This window comes from Salvelinus fontinalis, chromosome 22 (genome assembly GCF_029448725.1).
Source record: "Salvelinus fontinalis isolate EN_2023a chromosome 22, ASM2944872v1, whole genome shotgun sequence".
In the NCBI taxonomy this organism is placed as follows: domain Eukaryota; kingdom Metazoa; phylum Chordata; class Actinopteri; order Salmoniformes; family Salmonidae; genus Salvelinus; species Salvelinus fontinalis.
In genome coordinates, this window is record NC_074686.1 from 30,507,140 (window position 1) to 30,524,664 (window position 17,525).

The following is a 17,525-nucleotide window of genomic DNA, read 5'->3' on the forward strand; positions in this document are numbered from 1 at the left end:
AGTCTCAGACAATCTCAGATAGTCTTTAGTCTCAGATAGCCTTTAGTCTCAGACAATCTCAGATATATAGCCTTTAGTCTCACATAGCCTTTAGTCTCAGACAATCTCAGATATATAGCCTTTAGTCTCACATAGCCTTTAGTCTCAGACAATCTCAGATAGTCTTTAGTCTCAGATAGCCTTTCGTCTCAGATAACCTTTCATCTCAGATAGCATTTAGTCTCAGATAGCCTTTCGTCTCAGATAGCCTTTAGTCTCAGACAATCCCAGATAGCCTTTAGTCTCAGATAGCCTTCAGTCTCAGATAGCCTTTAGTCTCAGATAGCCTTTAGTCTCAGATAGCTTATAGTCTCGAGTTAGCTTTTAGTCTCAGATAGTCTTTACTCTCAGACTATCCCAGATAGCCTTTAGTCTCAGATAGTCTTTAGTCTCAGATAGTCTTTAGTCTCAGATAGCCTTTAGTCTCAGATAGCCTTTTGTCTCAGATAGCCTTTTGTCTCAGATAGCCTTTTGTCTCAGATAGCCTTTAGTCTCAAGATAGCTTTTAGTCTCAAGATAGCTTTTATTCTCAGATAGTCTTTAGTCTCTACAATCCCAGATAGTCTTTAGTCTCAGATAGTCTTTAGTCTCAGATGGCCTTTTATCTCAGATAGCTTTTAGTCTCGAGACAGCTTTTAGTCTCAGATAGTCTTTAGTCTCAGATCGTCTTCAGTCTCAGATCGTCTCAGATAGCATTTAGTCTCAGATAGCCTTTAGTCTCAGACAATCTCAGATATATAGCCTTTAGTCTCACATAGCCTTTAGTCTCAGACAATCTCAGATACTTTAGTCTCAGATAGCCTTTAGTCTCAGACAATCTCAGATATATAGCCTTTAGTCTCACATAGCCTTTAGTCTCAGACAATCTCAGATAGCCTTTAGTCTCAGATAGTCTTTAGTCTCAGATAGCCTTTCGTCTCAGATAGCCTTTTGTCTAAGATAGCCTTTAATCTCAGATAGCATTTAGTCTCAGATAGCCTTTCGTCTCAGATAGCCTTTAGTCTCAGACAATCCCAGATAGCATTTAGTCTCAGATAGCCTTCAGTCTCAGATAGCCTTTAGTCTCAGATATTCTTTAGTCTCAGATAGCTTTTAGTCTCGAGTTAGCTTTTAGTCTCAGATAGTCTTTAGTCTCAGACTATCCCAGATAGCCTTTAGTCTCAGATAGTCTTTAGTCTCAGATAGTCTTTAGTCTCAGATAGCCTTTAGTCTCAGATAGCCTTTTGTCTCAGATAGCCTTTAGTCTCAGATAGCCTTTAGTCTCAGATAGCCTTTAGTCTCAGATAGCCTTTAGTCTCAGAAAGCCTTTAGTCTCAAGATAGCTTTTAGTCTCAGATAGCCTTTCGTCTCAGATAGCCTTTCGTCTCAGATAGCCTTTCGTCTCAGATAGCCTTTCCTCTCAGATAGCCTTTCGTCTCAGATAGCCTTTCGTCTCAGAAAATCTCAGATAGATAGACTTTAGTCTCAGATAGCCTTTAGTCTCAGTCAATCTCAGATAGCCTTTAGTCTCAGTCAATCTCATATAGTCTTTAGTCTCAGATAACCTTTCGTCTCAGATAGCCTTTCGTCTCAGATAGCCTTTCGTCTCAGATAGCCTTTCCTCTCAGATAGCCTTTCGTCTCAGATAGCCTTTAGTCTCAGAAAATCTCAGATAGATAGACTTTAGTCTCAGATAGCCTTTAGTCTCAGTCAATCTCAGATAGCCTTTAGTCTCAGTCAATCTCAGATAGCCTTTAGTCTCAGTCAATCTCATATAGTCTTTAGTCTCAGATAACCTTTCGTCTCAGATAGCCTTTAGTCTCAGAAAATCTCAGATAGATAGACTTTAGTCTCAGTCAATCTCAGATAGTTATTAGTCTCAGATAACCTTTCATCTCAGATAGCCTTTCGTCTCAGATAGCCTTTCGTCTCAGATAGCCTTTAGTCTCAGATAGCCTTTAGTCTCAGAAAATCTCAGATCGATAGCCTTTAGTCTCAGACAATCTCAGATAGTCTTTAGTCTCAGATCGTCTTCAGTCTCAGATCGTCTCAGATAGCATTTAGTCTCAGATAGCCTTTAGTCTCAGACAATCTCAGATATATAGCCTTTAGTCTCACATAGCCTTTAGTCTCAGACAATCTCAGATAGTCTTTAGTCTCAGATAGCCTTTAGTCTCAGACAATCTCAGATATATAGCCTTTAGTCTCACATAGCCTTTAGTCTCAGACAATCTCAGATAGCCTTTAGTCTCAGAAAGCCTTTAGTCTCAGATAGCCTTTCGTCTCAGATAGCCTTTCGTCTCAGATAGCCTTTAGTCTCAGAAAATCTCAGATAGATAGACTTTAGTCTCAGATAGCCTTTAGTCTCAGTCAATCTCAGATAGCCTTTAGTCTCAGTCAATCTCATATAGTCTTTAGTCTCAGATAACCTTTCGTCTCAGATAGCCTTTCGTCTCAGATAGCCTTTAGTCTCAGATATCCTTTAGTCTCAGAAAATCTCAGATAGATAGCCTTTAGTCTCAGTCAATCTCAGATAGTTATTAGTCTCAGATAACCTTTCATCTCAGATAGCCTTTCGTCTCAGATAGCCTTTAGTCTCAGATAGTCTTTAGTCTCAGATAGCCTTTAGTCTCAGACAATCTCAGATATATAGCCTTTAGTCTCACATAGCCTTTAGTCTCAGACAATCTCAGATATATAGCCTTTAGTCTCACATAGCCTTTAGTCTCAGACAATCTCAGATAGTCTTTAGTCTCAGATAGCCTTTAGTCTCAGACAATCTCAGATATATAGCCTTTAGTCTCACATAGCCTTTAGTCTCAGACAATCTCAGATAGCCTTTAGTCTCAGATAGTCTTTAGTCTCAGATAGCCTTTCGTCTCAGATAGCCTTTAGTCTCAGATAGCCTTTAATCTCAGATAGCATTTAGTCTCAGATAGCCTTTCGTCTCAGATAGCCTTTAGTCTCAGACAATCCCAGATAGCATTTAGTCTCAGATAGCCTTCAGTCTCAGATAGCCTTTAGTCTCAGATATTCTTTAGTCTCAGATAGCTTTTAGTCTCGAGTTAGCTTTTAGTCTCAGATAGTCTTTAGTCTCAGACTATCCCAGATAGCCTTTTGTCTCAGATAGTCTTTAGTCTCAGATAGTCTTTAGTCTCAGATAGCCTTTAGTCTCAGATAGCCTTTTGTCTCAGATAGCCTTTAGTCTCAGATAGCCTTTAGTCTCAGATAGCCTTTAGTCTCAGATAGCCTTTAGTCTCAGAAAGCCTTTAGTCTCAGATAGCCTTTCGTCTCAGATAGCCTTTCGTCTCAGATAGCCTTTCGTCTCAGATAGCCTTTCCTCTCAGATAGCCTTTCGTCTCAGATAGCCTTTCGTCTCAGAAAATCTCAGATAGATAGACTTTAGTCTCAGATAGCCTTTAGTCTCAGTCAATCTCAGATAGCCTTTAGTCTCAGTCAATCTCATATAGTCTTTAGTCTCAGATAACCTTTCGTCTCAGATAGCCTTTCGTCTCAGATAGCCTTTCGTCTCAGATAGCCTTTCCTCTCAGATAGCCTTTCGTCTCAGATAGCCTTTAGTCTCAGAAAATCTCAGATACATAGACTTTAGTCTCAGATAGCCTTTAGTCTCAGTCAATCTCAGATAGCCTTTAGTCTCAGTCAATCTCAGATAGCCTTTAGTCTCAGTCAATCTCATATAGTCTTTAGTCTCAGATAACCTTTCGTCTCAGATAGCCTTTAGTCTCAGAAAATCTCAGATAGATAGACTTTAGTCTCAGTCAATCTCAGATAGTTAATAGTCTCAGATAACCTTTCATCTCAGATAGCCTTTCGTCTCAGATAGCCTTTCGTCTCAGATAGCCTTTAGTCTCAGATAGCCTTTAGTCTCAGAAAATCTCAGATCGATAGCCTTTAGTCTCAGACAATCTCAGATAGTCTTTAGTCTCAGATCGTCTTCAGTCTCAGATCGTCTCAGATAGCATTTAGTCTCAGATAGCCTTTAGTCTCAGACAATCTCAGATATATAGCCTTTAGTCTCACATAGCCTTTAGTCTCAGACAATCTCAGATAGTCTTTAGTCTCAGATAGCCTTTAGTCTCAGACAATCTCAGATATATAGCCTTTAGTCTCACATAGCCTTTAGTCTCAGACAATCTCAGATAGCCTTTAGTCTCAGAAAGCCTTTAGTCTCAGATAGCCTTTAGTCTCAGAAAATCTCAGATAGATAGACTTTAGTCTCAGATAGCCTTTAGTCTCAGTCAATCTCAGATAGCCTTTAGTCTCAGTCAATCTCATATAGTCTTTAGTCTCAGATAACCTTTCGTCTCAGATAGCCTTTCGTCTCAGATAGCCTTTAGTCTCAGATATCCTTTAGTCTCAGAAAATCTCAGATAGATAGCCTTTAGTCTCAGTCAATCTCAGATAGTTATTAGTCTCAGATAACCTTTCATCTCAGATAGCCTTTCGTCTCAGATAGCCTTTAGTCTCAGATAGTCTTTAGTCTCAGATAGCCTTTAGTCTCAGACAATCTCAGATATATAGCCTTTAGTCTCACATAGCCTTTTGTCTCAGACAATCTCAGATATATAGCCTTTAGTCTCACATAGCCTTTAGTCTCAGACAATCTCAGATAGTCTTTAGTCTCAGATAGCCTTTAGTCTCAGACAATCTCAGATATATAGCCTTTAGTCTCACATAGCCTTTAGTCTCAGACAATCTCAGATAGCCTTTAGTCTCAGATAGTCTTTAGTCTCAGATAGCCTTTCGTCTCAGATAGCCTTTTGTCTCAGATAGCCTTTAATCTCAGATAGCATTTAGTCTCAGATAGCCTTTCGTCTCAGATAGCCTTTAGTCTCAGACAATCCCAGATAGCATTTAGTCTCAGATAGCCTTCAGTCTCAGATAGCCTTTAGTCTCAGATATTCTTTAGTCTCAGATAGCTTTTAGTCTCGAGTTAGCTTTTAGTCTCAGATAGTCTTTAGTCTCAGACTATCCCAGATAGCCTTTAGTCTCAGATAGTCTTTAGTCTCATATAGTCTTTAGTCTCAGATAGCCTTTAGTCTCAGATAGCCTTTTGTCTCAGATAGCCTTTAGTCTCAGATAGCCTTTAGTCTCAGATAGCATTTAGTCTCAGATAGCCTTTAGTCTCAGAAAGCCTTTAGTGTCAAGATAGCTTTTAGTCTCAGATAGCCTTTCGTCTCAGATAGCCTTTCGTCTCAGATAGCCTTTCGTCTCAGATAGCCTTTCCTCTCAGATAGCCTTTCGTCTCAGATAGCCTTTCGTCTCAGAAAGTCTCAGATAGATAGACTTTAGTCTCAGATAGCCTTTAGTCTCAGTCAATCTCAGATAGCCTTTAGTCTCAGTCAATCTCATATAGTCTTTAGTCTCAGATAACCTTTCGTCTCAGATAGCCTTTCGTCTCAGATAGCCTTTCGTCTCAGATAGCCTTTCCTCTCAGATAGCCTTTCGTCTCAGATAGCCTTTAGTCTCAGAAAATCTCAGATAGATAGACTTTAGTCTCAGATAGCCTTTAGTCTCAGTCAATCTCAGATAGCCTTTAGTCTCAGTCAATCTCAGATAGCCTTTAGTCTCAGTCAATCTCATATAGTCTTTAGTCTCAGATAACCTTTCGTCTCAGATAGCCTTTAGTCTCAGAAAATCTCAGATAGATAGACTTTAGTCTCAGTCAATCTCAGATAGTTATTAGTCTCAGATAACCTTTCATCTCAGATAGCCTTTCGTCTCAGATAGCCTTTCGTCTCAGATAGCCTTTCGTCTCAGATAGCCTTTAGTCTCAGAAAATCTCAGATCGATAGCCTTTAGTCTCAGACAATCTCAGATAGTCTTTAGTCTCAGATCGTCTTCAGTCTCAGATCGTCTCAGATAGCATTTAGTCTCAGATAGCCTTTAGTCTCAGACAATCTCAGATATATAGCCTTTAGTCTCACATAGCCTTTAGTCTCAGACAATCTCAGATAGTCTTTAGTCTCAGATAGCCTTTAGTCTCAGACAATCTCAGATATATAGCCTTTAGTCTCACATAGCCTTTAGTCTCAGACAATCTCAGATAGCCTTTAGTCTCAGAAAGCCTTTAGTCTCAGATAGCCTTTCGTCTCAGATAGCCTTTCGTCTCAGATAGCCTTTAGTCTCAGAAAATCTCAGATAGATAGACTTTAGTCTCAGATAGCCTTTAGTCTCAGTCAATCTCAGATAGCCTTTAGTCTCAGTCAATCTCATATAGTCTTTAGTCTCAGATAACCTTTCGTCTCAGATAGCCTTTCGTCTCAGATAGCCTTTAGTCTCAGATATCCTTTAGTCTCAGAAAATCTCAGATAGATAGCCTTTAGTCTCAGTCAATCTCAGATAGTTTTAGTCTCAGATAACCTTTCATCTCAGATAGCCTTTCGTCTCAGATAGCCTTTAGTCTCAGATAGTCTTTAGTCTCAGATAGCCTTTAGTCTCAGACAATCTCAGATATATAGCCTTTAGTCTCACATAGCCTTTAGTCTCAGACAATCTCAGATAGCCTTTAGTCTCAGAAAGTCTTTAGTCTCAAGATAGCTTTTAGTCTCAGATAGCCTTTCGTCTCAGATAGCCTTTCGTCTCAGATAGCCTTTCGTCTCAGATAGCCTTTCCTCTCAGATAGCCTTTCGTCTCAGATAGCCTTTAGTCTCAGAAAATCTCAGATAGATAGACTTTAGTCTCAGATAGCCTTTAGTCTCAGTCAATCTCATATAGTCTTTAGTCTCAGATAACGTTTCGTCTCAGATAGCCTTTCGTCTCAGATAGCCTTTAGTCTCAGAAAATCTCAGATAGATAGCCTTTAGTCTCAGTCAATCTCAGATAGTTATTAGTCTCAGAAAACCTTTCATCTCAGATAGCCTTTCGTCTCAGATAGCCTTTAGTCTCAGATAGCCTTTAGTCTCAGATAGCCTTTAGTCTCAGATAGCCTTTAGTCTCAGATAGCCTTTTGTCTCAGATAGCCTTTCATCTCAGATAGCCTTTTGTCTCAGATAGCCTTTCGTCTCAGATAGCATTTAGTCTCAGGATAGCTTTAAGTCTCAAGATAGCTTTTAGTCTCAGATAGTCTTTAGTCTCAGACAATTCCAGAATGCCTTTAGTCTCAGATAGTCTTTAGTCTCAGATAGCCTTTAGTCTCAGATAGCCTTTAGTTTCAGATAGCCTTTAGTCTCAGATAGCTTTTAGTCTCAGACAATCTCAGATAGTCTTTAGTCTCAGAGCGTCTTCAGTCTCAGAAAGCATTCAGTCTCAGATCGTCTTCAGTCTCAGATTGTCTTCAGTCTCAGATCGTCTCAGATAGCATTTAGTCTCAGATAGCCTTTAGTCTCAGACAATCTCAGATATATAGCCTTTAGTCTAACATAGCCTTTAGTCTCAGACAATCTCACATAGTCTTTAGTCTCAGATAGCCTTTCGTCTCAGATAGCCTATAGTCTCAGATAGTCTTTAGTCTCAGATATTCTTTAGTCTCAGATAGCCTTTAGTTTCAGATAGCCTTTAGTCTCAGATAGCCTTTAGTCTCAGACAATCTCAGATAGTCTTCAGTCTCAGAACGTCTTCAGTCTCAGAAAGTATTCAGTCTCAGATCGTCTTCAGTCTCAGATCGTCTTCAGTCTCAGATCGTCTCAGATAGCATTTAGTCTCAGATAGCCTTTAGTCTCAGACAATCTCAGATATTTAGCCTTTAGTCTCACATAGCCTTTAGTCTCAGACAATCTCAGATAGTCTTTAGTCTCAGATAGCCTTTCGTCTCAGATAACCTTTCGTCTCAGATAGCCTTTCATCTCAGATAGCCTTCAGTCTCAGATAGACTTTAGTCTCAGATAGCCTTTAGTCTCAAGATAGCTTTTAGTCTCGAGTTAGCTTTTAGTCTCAGATAGTCTTTACTCTCAGACTATCCCAGATAGCCTTTCGTCTCAGATAGCCTTTCGTCTCAGATAGCCTTTAGTCTCAGAAAATCTCAGATAGATAGACTTTAGTCTCAGATAGCCTTTAGTCTCAGTCAATCTCAGATAGCCTTTAGTCTCAGTCAATCTCATATAGTCTTTAGTCTCAGATAACCTTTCGTCTCAGATAGCCTTTCGTCTCAGATAGCCTTTAGTCTCAGATATCCTTTAGTCTCAGAAAATCTCAGATAGATAGCCTTTAGTCTCAGTCAATCTCAGATAGTTATTAGTCTCAGATAACCTTTCATCTCAGATAGCCTTTCGTCTCAGATAGCCTTTAGTCTCAGATAGTCTTTAGTCTCAGATAGCCTTTAGTCTCAGACAATCTCAGATATATAGCCTTTAGTCTCACATAGCCTTTAGTCTCAGACAATCTCAGATAGCCTTTAGTCTCAGAAAGCCTTTAGTCTCAAGATAGCTTTTAGTCTCAGATAGCCTTTCGTCTCAGATAGCCTTTCGTCTCAGATAGCCTTTCGTCTCAGATAGCCTTTCCTCTCAGATAGCCTTTCGTCTCAGATAGCCTTTAGTCTCAGAAAATCTCAGATAGATAGACTTTAGTCTCAGATAGCCTTTAGTCTCAGTCAATCTCAGATAGCCTTTAGTCTCAGTCAATCTCATATAGTCTTTAGTCTCAGATAACGTTTCGTCTCAGATAGCCTTTCGTCTCAGATAGCCTTTAGTCTCAGAAAATCTCAGATAGATAGCCTTTAGTCTCAGTCAATCTCAGATAGTTATTAGTCTCAGAAAACCTTTCATCTCAGATAGCCTTTCGTCTCAGATAGCCTTTAGTCTCAGATAGCCTTTAGTCTCAGATAGTCTTTAGTCTCAGACAATCTCAGATAGTCTTTAGTCTCAGATAGTCTTTAGTCTCAGATAGCCTTTTGTCTCAGATAGCCTTTCGTCTCAGATAGCCTTTTGTCTCAGATAGCCTTTCGTCTCAGATAGCATTTAGTCTCAGGATAGCTTTAAGTCTCAAGATAGCTTTTAGTCTCAGATAGTCTTTAGTCTCAGACAATTCCAGAATGCCTTTAGTCTCAGATAGTCTTTAGTCTCAGATAGCCTTTAGTCTCAGATAGCCTTTAGTTTCAGATAGCCTTTAGTCTCAGATAGCTTTTAGTCTCAGACAATCTCAGATAGTCTTTAGTCTCAGAGCGTCTTCAGTCTCAGAAAGTATTCAGTCTCAGATCGTCTTCAGTCTCAGATTGTCTTCAGTCTCAGATCGTCTCAGATAGCATTTAGTCTCAGATAGCCTTTAGTCTCAGACAATCTCAGATATATAGCCTTTAGTCTAACATAGCCTTTAGTCTCAGACAATCTCACATAGTCTTTAGTCTCAGATAGCCTTTCGTCTCAGATAGCCTATAGTCTCAGATAGTCTTTAGTCTCAGATATTCTTTAGTCTCAGATAGCCTTTAGTTTCAGATAGCCTTTAGTCTCAGATAGCCTTTAGTCTCAGACAATCTCAGATAGTCTTCAGTCTCAGAACGTCTTCAGTCTCAGAAAGTATTCAGTCTCAGATCGTCTTCAGTCTCAGATCGTCTTCAGTCTCAGATCGTCTCAGATAGCATTTAGTCTCACATAGCCTTTAGTCTCAGACAATCTCAGATAGTCTTTAGTCTCAGATAGCCTTTCGTCTCAGATAACCTTTCGTCTCAGATAGCCTTTCATCTCAGATAGCATTTAGTCTCAGATAGCCTTTCGTCTCAGATAGCCTTTAGTCTCAGACAATCCCAGATAGCCTTTAGTCTCAGATAGCCTTCAGTCTCAGATAGACTTTAGTCTCAGATAGCCTTTAGTCTCAAGATAGCTTTTAGTCTCGAGTTAGCTCTTAGTCTCAGATAGTCTTTACTCTCAGACTATCCCAGATAGCCTTTAGTCTCAGATAGTCTTTAGTCTCAGATAGTCTTTAGTCTCAAGATAGCTTTTAGTCTCAAGATAGCTTTTATTCTCAGATAGTCTTTAGTCTCTACAATCCCAGATAGTCTTTAGTCTCAGATAGTCTTTAGTCTCAGATGGCCTTTTATCTCAGATAGCTTTTAGTCTCAAGATAGCTTTTAGTCTCAGATAGTCTTTAGTCTCAGATCGTCTTCAGTCTCAGATCGTCTCAGAAAGTATTTAGTCTCAGATAGGCTTTAGTCTCAGACAATCTCAGATATATAGCCTTTAGTCTCACATAGCCTTTAGTCTCAGACAATCTCAGATAGTCTTTAGTCTCAGATAGCCTTTAGTCTCAGACAATCTCAGATATATAGCCTTTAGTCTCACATAGCCTTTAGTCTCAGACAATCTCAGATAGCCTTTAGTCTCAGATAGTCTTTAGTCTCAGATAGTCTTTCGTCTCAGATAGCCTTTCGTCTCAGATAGCCTTTAATCTCAGATAGCATTTAATCTCAGATAGCCTTTCGTCTCAGATAGCCTTTAGTCTCAGACAATCCCAGATAGCCTTTAGTCTCAGATAGCCTTCAGTCTCAGATAGCCTTTTGTCTCAGATATTCTTTAGTCTCAGATAGCTTTTAGTCTCGAGTTAGCTTTTAGTCTCAGATAGTCTTTAGTCTCAGACTATCCCAGATAGCCTTTAGTATCAGATAGTCTTTAGTCTCAGATAGTCTTTAGTCTCAGATAGCCTTTAGTCTCAGATAGCCTTTTGTCTCAGACAGCCTTTAGTCTCAGATAGCCTTTAGTCTCAGATAGCCTTTAGTCTCAGATAGCCTTTAGTCTCAGAAAGCGTTTAGTCTCAAGATAGCTTTTAGTCTCAGATAGCCTTTCGTCTCAGATAGCCTTTCGTCTCAGATAGCCTTTAGTCTCAGATAGCCTTTAGTCTCAGTCAATCTCAGATAGCCTTTAGTCTCAGTCAATCTCATATAGTCTTTAGTCTCAGATAACCTTTCGTCTCAGATAGCCTTTCGTCTCAGATAGCCTTTAGTCTCAGATAGCCTTTAGTCTCAGATAGCCTTTAGTCTCAGAAAATCTCAGATAGATAGACTTTAGTCTCAGATAGGCTTTAGTCTCAGTCAATCTCAGATAGTTATTAGTCTCAGATAACCTTTCATCTCAGATAGCCTTTCGTCTCAGATAGCCTTTAGTCTCAGATAGCCTTTAGTCTCAGATAGTCTTTAGTCTCAGACAATCTCAGATAGTCTTTAGTCTCAGATAGTCTTTAGTCTCAGATAGCCTTTTGTCTCAGATAGCCTTTCGTCTCAGATAGCCTTTTGTCTCAGATAGCCTTTCGTCTCAGATAGCCTTTAGTCTCAGGATAGCTTTAAGTCTCAAGATAGCTTTTAGTCTCAGATAGTCTTTAGTCTCAGACAATTCCAGAATGCCTTTAGTCTCAGATAGTCTTTAGTCTCAGATAGCCTTTCGTCTCAGATAGCCTTTAGTCTCAGATTGTCTTTAGTCTCAGATAGCCTTTAGTCTCAGATATCCTTTAGTTTCAGATAGCCTTTAGTCTCAGATAGCCTTTAGTCTCAGACAATCTAAGATAGTCTTTAGTCTCAGAACGTCTTCAGTCTCAGAAAGTATTCAGTCTCAGATCGTCTTCAGTCTCAGATCGTCTTCAGTCTCAGATCGTCTCAGATAGCATTTAGTCTCAGATAGCCTTTAGTCTCAGACAATCTCAGATATATAGCCTTTAGTCTCACATAGCCTTTAGTCTCAGACAATCTCAGATAGTCTTTAGTCTCAGATAGCCTTTCGTCTCAGATAACCTTTCGTCTCAGATAGCCTTTCATCTCAGATAGCATTTAGTCTCAGATAGCCTTTCGTCTCAGATAGCCTTTAGTCTCAGACAATCCCAGATAGCCTTTAGTCTCAGATAGCCTTCAGTCTCAGATAGCCTTTAGTCTCAGATAGCCTTTAGTCTCAGATAGCTTTTAGTCTACAGTTAGCTTTTAGTCTCAGATAGCCTTTAGTCTCAGATAGCCTTTAGTCTCAGATAGCCTTTAGTCTCAGATAGCCTTTAGTCTCGAGATAGCTTTAAGTCTCAAGATAGCTTTTAGTCTCAGATAGTCTTTAGTCTCAGACAATTCCAGATAGCCTTTAGTCTCAGATAGTCTTGAGTCTCAGATAGCCTTTAGTCTCAGAAAGCCGTTAGTTTCAGATAGCCTTTAGTCTCAGATAGCCTTTAGTCTCAGACAATCTCAGATAGTCTTTAGTCTCAGAACGTCTTCAGTCTCAGAAAGTATTCAGTCTCAGATCGTCTTCAGTCTCAGATCGTCTTCAGTCTCAGATCGTCTCAGATAGAATTTAGTCTCAGATAGCCTTTAGTCTCAGACAATCTCAGATATATAGCCTTTAGTCTCACATAGCCTTTAGTCTCAGACAATCTCAGATAGTCTTTAGTCTCAGATAGCCTTTCGTCTCAGATAACCTTTCGCCTCAGATAGCCTTTCATCTCAGATAGCATTTAGTCTCAGATAGCCTTTCGTCTCAGATTGCCTTTAGTCTCAGACAATCCCAGATAGCCTTTAGTCTCAGATAGCCTTCAGTCTCAGATAGCCTTTAGTCTCAGATAGCCTTTAGTCTCAGATAGCTTTTAGTATCGAGTTAGCTTTTAGTCTCAGATAGTATTTACTCTCAGACTATCCCACATAGCCTTTAGTCTCAGATAGTCTCTAGTCTCAGATAGTCTTTAGTCTCAGAGAGCCTTTAGTCTCAGATAGCCTTTTGTCTCAGATAGTCTTTAGTCTCAAGATAGCTTTTATTCTCAGATAGTCTTTAGTCTCTACAATCCCAGATAGCCTTTAGTCTCAGATAGTCTTTAGTCTCAGATAGCCTTTTATCTCAGATAGCTTTTAGTCTCGAGATAGTCTTTAGTCTCAGATCGTCTTCAGTCTCAGATCGTCTCAGATAGCATTTAGTCTCAGATAGCCTTTAGTCTCACATAGAATTTAGTCTCAGACAATCTCAGATAGTCTTTTGTCTCAGATAGCCTTTAGTCTCAGACAATCTCAGATATATAGCCTTTAGTCTCACATAGTATTTACTCTCAGACTATCCCAGATAGCCTTTAGTCTCAGATAGTCTCTAGTCTCAGATAGCCTTTAGTCTCAGATAGTCTTTAGTCTCAGATAGCCTTTCGTCTCAGATAGCCTTTCGTCTCAGATAGCCTTTAATCTCAGATAGCATTTAGTCTCAGATATTCTTTCGTCTCAGATAGCCTTTAGTCTCAGACAATCCCAGATAGCCTTTAATCTCAGATAGCCTTCAGTCTCAGATAGCCTTTAGTCTCAGATATTCTTTAGTCTCAGATAGCTTTTAGTCTCGAGTTAGCTTTTAGTCTCAGATAGTCTTTAGTCTCAGACTATCCCAGATAGCCTTTAGTCTCAGATAGTCTTTAGTCTCAGATAGCCTTTAGTCTCAGATAGCCTTTTGTCTCAGATAGCCTTTAGTCTCAGATAGCCTTTAGTCTCAAGATAGCCTTTAGTCTCGAGATAGCTTTAAGTCTCAGATAGTCTTTAGTCTCAGACAATCTCAGATAGACTTTAGTCTCAGATAGCCTTTAGTCTTAGATTGCCTTTAGGCTCGAGATAGCTTTTAGTCTCAAGATAGCTTTTAGTCTCAGATAGTCTTTAGTCTCAGACAATCTCAGATAGTCTTTAGTATCAGATAACCTTTCGTCTCAGATAGCCTTTAGTCTCAGACAATCTCAGATAGTCTTTAGTCTCAGAACGTCCTCAGTCTCAGAAAGTATTCAGTCTCAGATCGTCTTCAGTCTCAGATCGTCTTCAGTCTCAGATCGTCTCAGATAGCATTTAGTCTCAGATAGCCTTTAGTCTCAGATAGCCTTTCGTCTCAGATAGCCTTTAATCTCAGATAGCATTTAGTCTCAGATAGCCTTCGTCTCAAATAGTCTTTAGTCTCAGACAATCCCAGATAGCCTTTAGTCTCAGATAGCCTTCAGTCTCAGATAGCCTTTAGTCTCAGATATTCTTTAGTCTCAGATAGCTTTTAGTCTCGAGTTAGCTTTTAGTCTCAGATAGTCTTTAGTCTCAGACTATCCCAGATAGCCTTTAGTCTCAGATAGTCTTTAGTCTCAGATAGTCTTTAGTCTCAGATAGCCTTTAGTCTCAGATAGCCTTTTGTCTCAGATAGCCTTTAGTCTCAGATAGCCTTTAGTCTCAGATAGCCTTTAGTCTCATATAGCCTTTTGTCTCAAGATAGCTTTTAGTCTCAGATAGCCTTTCGTCTCAGATAGCCTTTCGTCTCAGATAGCCTTTCGTCTCAGATAGCCTTTCGTCTCAGAGAGTCTTTAGTCTCAGACAATCTCAGATAGTCTTTAGTCTCAGATACGCTTTAGTCTCAGATAGCCTTTTGTCTCAGATAGCTTTTCGTCTCAGATAGCCTTTCGTCTCAGATAGCCTTTCATCTCAGATAGCCTTTAGTCTCAGATAGCCTTTAGTCTCAGATACCCTTTAGTCTCAGATAGCCTTTAGTCTCGAGATAGCTTTAAGTCTCAAGATAGCTTTTAGTCTCAAGATAGCTTTTAGTCTCAGATAGTCTTTAGTCTCAGACAATTCCAGATAGCCTTTAGTCTCAGATAGTCTTGAGTCTCAGATAGCCTTTAGTCTCAGATAGCCGTTAGTTTCAGATAGCCTTTAGTCTCAGATAGCCTTTAGTCTCAGACAATCTCAGATATATAGCCTTTAGTCTCACATAGCCTTTAGTCTCAGACAATCTCAGATAGTCTTTAGTCTCAGATAGCATTTAGTCTCAGATAGCCTTTCGTCTCAGATAGCCTTTAGTCTCAGACAATCCCAGATAGCCTTTAGTCTCAGATAGCCTTCAGTCTCAGATAGCCTTTAGTCTCAGATAGCCTTTAGTCTCAGATAGCTTTTAGTCTCGAGTTAGCTTTTAGTCTCAGATAGTCTTTACTCTCAGACTATCCCAGATAGCCTTTAGTCTCAGATAGTCTTTAGTCTCAGATAGCCTTTAGTCTCAGATAGCCTTTTGTCTCAGATAGCCTTTTGTCTCAGATAGCCTTTAGTCTCAGATAGCCTTTAGTCTCAAGATAGCTTTTAGTCTCAAGATAGCTTTTAGTCTCAGATAGCCATAAGTCTCAGACAATCTCAGATAGTCTTTAAGTCTCAGATCGTCTTCAGTTTCAAATCGTCTTTAGTCTCAGATAGTCTTCAGTCTCAGATCGTCTTCAGTCTCAGATCGTCTCAGATAACATTTAGTCTCAGATAGACTTTAGTCTCAGACAATCTCAGATAGCCTTTAGTCTCAGATAGCCTTCAGTCTCAGATAGCCTTTAGTCTCAGATAGCCTTTAGTCTCAGATAGCTTTTAGTCTCGAGTTAGCTTTTAGTCTCAGATAGTCTTTACTCTCAGACTATCCCAGATAGCCTTTAGTCTCACATAGTCTTTAGTCTCAGATAGCCTTTAGGCTCAGATAGCCTTTTGTCTCAGATAGCCTTTTGTCTCAGATAGCCTTTAGTCTCAGATAGCCTTTAGTCTCAAGATAGCTTTTAGTCTCAAGATAGCTTTTAGTCTCAGATAGCCATAAGTCTCAGACAATCTCAGATAGTCTTTAAGTCTCAGATCGTCTTCAGTTTCAAATCGTCTTTAGTCTCAGATAGTCTTCAGTCTCAGATCGTCTTCAGTCTCAGATCGTCTCAGATAACATTTAGTCTCACATAGCCTTTAGTCTCAGACAATCTCAGATAGCCTTTAGTCTCAGATAGTCTTTAGTCTCAGATAGCCTTTCGTCTCAGATAGCCTTTCGTCTCAGATAGCCTTTAATCTCAGATAGCATTTAGTCTCAGATAGCTTTTCGTCTCAGATAGCCTTTAGTCTCAGACAATCCCAGATAGCCTTTAGTCTCAGATAGCCTTCAGTCTCAGATAGCCTTTAGTCTCAGATATTCTTTAGTCTCAGATAGCTTTTAGTCTTGAGTTAGCTTTTAGTCTCAGATAGTCTTTAGTCTCAGACTATCCCAGATAGCCTTTAGTCTCAGATAGTCTTTAGTCTCAGATAGTCTTTAGTCTCAGATAGCCTTTAGTCTCAGATAGCCTTTAGTCTCAGATAGCCTTTAGTCTCAGATAGCCTTTAGTCTCAGATAGCCTTTAGTCTCAAGATAGCTTTTAGTCTCAGATAGCCTTTCGTCTCAGATAGCCTTTCGTCTCAGATAGCCTTTCGTCTCAGATAGCCTTTAGTCTCAGAGAGTCTTTAGTCTCAGACAATCTCAGATAGTCTTTAGTCTCAGATAGTCTTTAGTCTCAGATAGCCTTTTGTCTCAGATAGCCTTTCATCTCAGATAGCATTTAGTCTCAGATAGCCTTTCATCTCAGATAGCCTTTAGTCTCAGACAATCCCAGATATCCTTTAGTCTCAGATAGCCTTTAGTCTCAGATAGCCTTTAGTCTCAGATAGCTTTTAGTCTCGAGTTAGCTTTTAGTCTCAGATAGTCTTTACTCTCAGACTATCCCAGATAGCCTTTAGTCTCAGATATTCTTTAGTCTCAAATAGTCTTTAGTCTCAGATAGCCTTTTAGTCTTAGATAGCCTTTTGTCTCAGATAGCCTTTTGTTTCAGACAATCCCAGATAGCCTTTAGTCTCAGATAGCCTTCAGTCTCAGATAGCCTTTAGTCTCAGATATTCTTTAGTCTCAGATAGCTTTTAGTCTCGAGTTAGCTTTAAGTCTCAGATAGTCTTTAGTCTCAGACTATCCCAGATATTCTTTAGTCTCAGATAGTCTTTCGTCTCAGATAGCCTTTAGTCTCAGATAGCCTTTCGTCTCAGATAGCCTTTAGTCTCAGATAGCCTTTAGTCTCAGATAGCCTTTCGTCTCAAATAGCCTTTCGTCTCAGATAGCCTTTCGTCTCAGATAGCCTTTAGTCTCAGATAGCCTTTAGTCTCAGATAGCCTTTAGTCTCGAGATAGCTTTAAGTCTCAAGATAGCTTTTAGTCTCAGATAGTCTTTAGTCTCAGACAATTCCAGATAGCCTTTAGTCTCAGATAGTCTTGAGTCTCAGATAGCCTTTAGTCTCAGATAGCCGTTAGTTTCAGATAGCCTTTAGTCTCAGATAGCCTTTAGTCTCAGACAATCTCAGATAGCCTTTAGTCTCAGAACGTCTTCAGTCTCAGAAAGTATTCAGTCTCAGATCGTCTTCAGTCTCAGATCGTCTTCAGTCTCAGATCGTCTCAGATAGAATTTAGTCTCAGATAGCCTTTAGTCTCAGACAATCTCAGATATATAGCCTTTAGTCTCACATAGCCTTTAGTCTCAGACAATCTCACATAGTCTTTAGTCTCAGATAGCCTTTCGTCTCAGATAGCCTTTCATCTCAGATAGCATTTAGTCTCAGATAGCCTTTCGTCTCAGATAGCCTTTAGTCTCAGACAATCCCAGATAGCCTTTCGTCTCAGATAGCCTTCAGTCTCAGATAGCCTTTAGTCTCAGATAGCCTTTAGTCTCAGATAGCTTTTAGTCTCGAGTTAGCTTTTAGTCTCAGATAGTCTTTACTCTCAGACTATCCCAGATAGCCTTTAGTCTCAGATAGTCTCTAGTCTCAGATAGTCTTTAGTCTCAGAGAGCCTTTAG

At 39.7% G+C, this 17,525-nt stretch overlaps 1 pseudogene; it reads right to left on the reverse strand.

The window, feature by feature from the left end:
* LOC129820191 (syndetin-like) overlaps nucleotides 1–17,525 on the reverse strand; it is a 331,482-nt pseudogene that overhangs the window by 42,736 nt on the left and 271,221 nt on the right.